General features: G+C 35.0%; 1 long non-coding RNA gene across 1 annotated transcript in view; it reads right to left on the minus strand.

Annotated features, from left to right (window-relative positions):
- The window catches only part of LOC150104665 (uncharacterized), a 30,476-nt gene extending 24,707 nt beyond the window's left edge, over nucleotides 1-5,769 (minus strand). Inside the window, exon 1 of the long non-coding RNA XR_016548590.1 lies at nucleotides 5,595-5,769. This is a non-coding gene — a long non-coding RNA (uncharacterized LOC150104665). The remainder of the gene's footprint in view (nucleotides 1-5,594) is intronic.
- Between the last annotated feature and the right edge of the window lie 231 nt (nucleotides 5,770-6,000).

A 6,000-nucleotide genomic window follows, 5' to 3' on the forward strand; every position in this document is an offset into this window, starting at 1 on the left:
CCCTCTCTTTCTCTCAGCAAGAAATACAGTATCATTTGCATAAGAAAGACTATTTATATTTCTTCCTCCTCTTTTTACTCCCTCCAGTTCTTCCACACTTTCAAAAATTTCTTCGTTTTAGAGATTAAACGGAAGAGGTGGAAATTGCACATCCCTGCCTGACACCCCTTTTGTATTTAAAAAGTTTCTGTCAGTTTATTGTTGAGTTTTATGTTTGCAGTTTGGTTCCAGTAAATGTGGAATATCAGTCTTATGTCGTTCCTGTCTCTCTCTCTCTCTCTCTCCTCATCTATGTAAAGATCTGAAATGCTATGTATTCAAAGTATCTTTTCTTAATTTCTTCACTTTCAAATAATATTTTACCATCATTGCTCTTTATTGAAATGTTCTGTGGAACATTCATCCTCTTCTTCATCATTGCTTTTAGTTTTGGTGCATCGCGAGTTTGTTATTTTATTTCCAGGTCTTCTATTCCCTTGCACTTATTATTAAGCCATGTTTCTTTTTTCTTTTTTTATTGTTCCCATACACGAGAGGTCTAAGACCTATAAGCACATCAGTGCCGTGTTGGACTCAGAAGTTTATTGACTGTTTTAAATTTTTTTTTGAAGAGTTGCCCGTTGAAGTTTGGAAAAACTTCTTGCGGAAGGCTGTTCCAGAGGACGGAGGTAGATGGAATAAAAGAGGAAGCGGAAAAACAGGTTCGGTGTGTTTGCAGTTGCACAGTAAAGAGATGCTGGGCAGCTGATGCTCTTGTATTATGAATATCTTGCATTCTTTGGCCTATCTGCATGCTTTCCTCATTATATTGTTCAAAGATTTTTATTCTGGTTTACCTGTGTTTGCTCGTCTTCTTTTGTTGATAAAATGAGTATACTTTCATTCATCTTTGGTTTTTCTTCTATTTTAAGTCTTCTTGGGGATACAGTCTTAGGCAGCATCTTTAACAGTCTCTTTGAAATGTTTCCATTCTTTTTTTTTTGTTCAGATTGTTAGCAGTGTCCATTTTATGTTCTAAATTAAATTTTTTAATTTGTTCAAAGCAATCTTTAATTTTTGTTGCATATTACTTTTAATGGAGTCTTTCTTTATGTAACTAAAATCAAGACGGGGTGTTCTTTATTTCTATTCTTCCCTTTTTTCTTGCATCTAATTTTGAATTTGGAATATCGTCTGCGTCTATTCCTGGGTACGTTTTTTTGCACAATACCATTTCGAAATCATGATTTAATCATAACCAGTCTAGTTTCTGATTTTGCCATCTGGGGTTTCCTTAAACTGTGTATATAGTTTATTGAGGACACTCCTCTTCCTGTGGATCCAACTTTTGTATTTAAATTTCCCATAACGATCACGATATCATCTTTCTTTATTTGTTTTATAACTTTCTGTACCTCCTCATAAAACGTTTCATTCTCTTCATCTCAATGGCTTTCAGTAGGAGGAACATATACCCGGAGATACCAATGTCCTGCAATTTGATTAGCATGATTCTATCACTTACAGGCTAATTTCAAGAATGCTTTTGGATATCCCTTTTTATATCATTATTCCAACACCTGTTATTTGTTCTTTACCTCCTGAGTAGATAAAGGTAAAGTTATCGCCTTCAACTTTTCCATTTCCTGTCCATTTTGTCTCACTAGCTCCCATTAGGTCTATATTCATATTTAGCATTTCTTATTTCTTCCGTTAAATATATGGGTTTCAAATGAACTTGATGAATGTTTACCGTTCTGGTGGCTTTGAGACATCATCTTCATAAACTATATTATTAGAGTTCATTCTACAATTTCCATTTTTGGCATCTTCTTCATTATAGTTATATACAGAAAAGTCCGTTATAGGGATCCCAATTTCTTCTGCATGATGAAGAGTTTTCTAACTACAGCTCTTCTACCTATGATCCATAATGTGCATTAGAAAGATAAGGCAGCGAGGCTCTGATATTTTCCATCTCGCAGTATTATCGTTATACTCATTGTGCTCAGGAAAACTGTGGCAGTACTCGAGATTTTTAATTGTTTTATTTATTTGTTTTCTATGCAAGCATTGCTGCAGTTATTTAAACAGCATAATGACGAAATTCAAATGCGGATCGTAATGCAATGATATTTCCACAATTCTTCCTAGTGGTGATGAGAGAGAGAAAGAGAGAGAGAGAGAGAGAGAGAGACTGTATTTAAGTTCATTGCCATCCATAGTGCATTGTAATTTTGGTTCCGCAGGCCTACAGAAATAATGGTATATTTCTGTAGCTTAAAAAGTGATTTTTATTTGTTTTGTACCTGCACCATTAGTTAAAATCTCCTGTGCTAATTGCTTCCGCAGATCATCGATGTTTAAAAGTTAAAATTCTGTTGTTAGCAGATTTAATATAAATATTATTAAATGATTTGAAATGGCCTGAAAAAGTTCCATGTTTTGTCTCTAGAATACAGTTTCCTGAATATGTAAAAATAAATAAATACAATATATATATATATATATATATATATATATATATGTAAAGATACCAAACAATTTTATAAGCTAGGTTTTTAATCCTTTTTCCCAAGTAAGCAAACAGACAAGTAAGTCAAGTTTGCGGCTGCACGTTGTGCAACACTAGGCAACTCGTTGTAAAGGTGGAGTAAGTTCTGATCACTTTCCTTAGAATTTTCCCACATTTCCTTGCGGAGATGTATGATGCTATGCATTAAGGTAATGGTCACTACCCATACCGGTTTCGACCTTTATTGAGGTCTCGTCAGTGGGAGCCAGATATGGGTAGTGACCATTACCTTAATGCACAGCATCATACATCACCGCAAGGAAATGTGCTTTGCATTAGGGGAAAATTCTAAGGAAAGTGATCAGAGCTTACTCCACCTTTACAACGAGTTGTCTAGTGTTGCACTACCTGCAGCCGCAAACTTGACTTACCTGTCTGTCTGCTTACTTAGGAAAAAGGATTAAAAACTTAGCTTATAAAATTGATTGGTATCTTTAACATTTATACCCAAGGTAAAAAAACTTTCTACATATAATTAATTAATGAAAATATGAAACAATCCTTAGCCCACCCGGGTAATGATGTCACCTAGGCTTACAAAAGCCTTCGGGGGTGTAGGTTATGTGAATTCCCACGTATATCAGTAAAACACATTTGCCACCGCTGCTAGTTAATTACCAGCCACTTATGATAATTAGCCACTTATTATGCCACAAATCACAATACACTGGCATGATATGATTTCTCTATTTAATCGAATAATTTTGTTAGAGACTATGTGATGGTATACTTTCACATACATTGCACCACCCTGCAGGATTAAGGAAGGCCAAATAATTGAAGTAGATAATAGGGCTAGAGATATAGTAATTAGCTTTTTGCACGCTAATTGATTTATTTAATTATAATTAAAAATAACAAAAAAATCTTTTTCAGTTGGATATTATTTATAATGCATTCTAAAGAATCATCTTGCCTTTTGATTGGAAATATTTGAATTCGAGTTCCATCTAGAATGCAAAGAACATTTATACCGACTGTTTAGATAAAGATGAATTAGCCAGTCTCTTACAGAAATTGTTTTCCTCTGAGAAACCTGCGTCTGTGTTCTCACAAAATGGACAACTTTTTCTGGAGAACATGCAGCTAACAGACATGATATAACTGCTTCACCCTTTAGTCACTTCGCCATCTGATACAGTAGGCAGTTACAAATGCCTGTAACAGTTTATTGAGCGAATATAGTAAGGTCGAGTTTGTTACTACGGATGCATTTGTGAATACAGCAAGTTTTTCACGGTTATAATCGCATAATAAATTATTTCCTACATTTTATTAGATTAAAATATTAATTGAATTCAAATTTATACGGTGCAAAATAGAGTGAAAATACCGATATGGGGTACCAAGTGGTTAGCATATTATACTCTCCAGAAGATAGGCTAACCACTGCTACCAGGCTGTGGGTTTGAATCGCACCGACCATGGATGCTTATGAAAGTATCGTCCAGTGTGAAATATCGTCCGTTATCCTGTTTATCGGATGCCTGAAGTGGCTTGAAATAGTTCCATATCTGATTTCTAGAGCATTTCCAGGCTATGTAAATTCACAGTACCAATACTAATGTACTATACTTTGACAGCTCTTCGCGGATGGGGACTTCCTCCTCCTTCCTCCAAAACAGAAAAAAAGAACGAAATAAAAATAATAGATTGAATTTGCACACAATAATTATTGTGTCGACTCAGTCATCTGAAAAATACCACAGTAAATGATCTTTTTAATTATTTTGTTGTTTGCTACTAGAGTATTACAAAGCTGACAAGTGTCACTTCACAACACGATGCCTTTTTAGTGTGAGAATTGTTTGTTGCCTTTTGGCGCCTACATGCTCATAACTCCATGTGTGAAAGGTTGTAGGAATCCGTAATACTTTGGTACTTAGGAGTGAATTAAAAGTCTAGAATAGTAGACAAACTTATTTACACAGAATTTAAACAAATGCTGGATTTGTTAAGTAATTCTAAACGGGGACTTTGAATATGATGCCAGTGCACGCACGCACGCACGCACGCACAGAAACGGAAACGAATTTCTGCAAGTGTTTAAAAAGTGTTTAAGTGTTTAAAATGCAAGCCGTGACGTATACTTGCCAGGCAAGCTTACCTTATAAAGTAAACACAGCGAATTTATTTTTCCGTCATGATTATGGTGCACGCATGTGTGTGTGTGTGTGTGTGTGTGTGTGTGTGTGTGTGTGTGTGTGTGTGTGTGTGTGTGTGTGTGTGTGTGTGTGTGTGTGTGCTGCCACAATCGAATGAAGCCGGAATTAAATTTTCACGGATACATTCTCGTGGGTTTACTTGTATGGTAGTGTTACACATTCAACATTTTTGTATCCAAACACAACTAATTCCAAAAAAAAAAATATATATATATGTCAGAATTAATGGAAAACACTCGCCAGCTTAAAGTGTAAATAGATTAAGGCGAATAAATACGAAACACTAACTGACACCAGAAAATAGTATATTAGATATATTACTCGTGCATTGACGTCATTGTATATTAACTTGTTCAGCGTTAGATTGATGAACGGGGACTAAATGGTATCAAGAAGTAATTCGTCATTGAAGATTAAATGAATTAAATGCAACATGATATACATTGGCGCAACTGAACGATTTTGGGAAATATATCAGAAATTGTGCTATATGGGTCGCCGAATATAAGGCTAATCCAGTTTTGCACTACACGCTATAGCAGCAAAAGAATTAATCGCCAAGGCGTGATGGCATGCTTCCTCGTCAGTACCCCCATTTCTTTATGTTTTTTTTTTCTTTTTTCAAGCGGCGGTTTTAGTAAGAAAAATATCCTGCGCAATTAAAACTGCAATTGTCGATTAATTTTTAACACCATTTAATCCTCGGTCATTAATCTGAGCAAGGGTATTGAGTTGGTTATATACGCCGTTTTCTCAATAGTAAATAATCACAACAAAAGGTTTATCTAGTTGTCCGGTTTTGTTTGCATTTATTTCCGTTTATTTTAAATATTTTCCCAAATAATTAAGTCCTTTAACAAATAAAATCGACTTACATTAAAATAAACAAACTGCATAATGATCTTGTTGATCTAACGAAAGATGACCGAGAACTGGAGCGAAAGTATGTTCAGAGGATATGTCCCAACATGTTGTTGTTGCCACATAGTACCTTAAAATTAATCCTTACATTTTTTAAAAATTTTATTATTTATTTCCCCGTCTTGCTTAAAATACTACTGACTTTACTTCAGAGAAACCTAGCAGGTAATCAATTCGAAAACGATACCGAATGTTATAGTAACTTCACACACACACACACACACACATGCACACTCGTGCTGTTGGTTACAATTTTGGCGCATGCTTACATGCACCTGTATATTTTCATTGAAAGCACGCAAGGCATGTGCAGATCCGTAAATACTAATTCTTTATTTCTACAAACAGATAATGTTGTTA

This window comes from Typopeltis vanoorti, chromosome 7 (assembly GCF_054136105.1).
Source record: "Typopeltis vanoorti isolate ZY-2024b chromosome 7, IOZ_Tvanoo_1.0, whole genome shotgun sequence".
Lineage (NCBI taxonomy): Eukaryota > Metazoa > Arthropoda > Arachnida > Uropygi > Thelyphonidae > Typopeltis > Typopeltis vanoorti.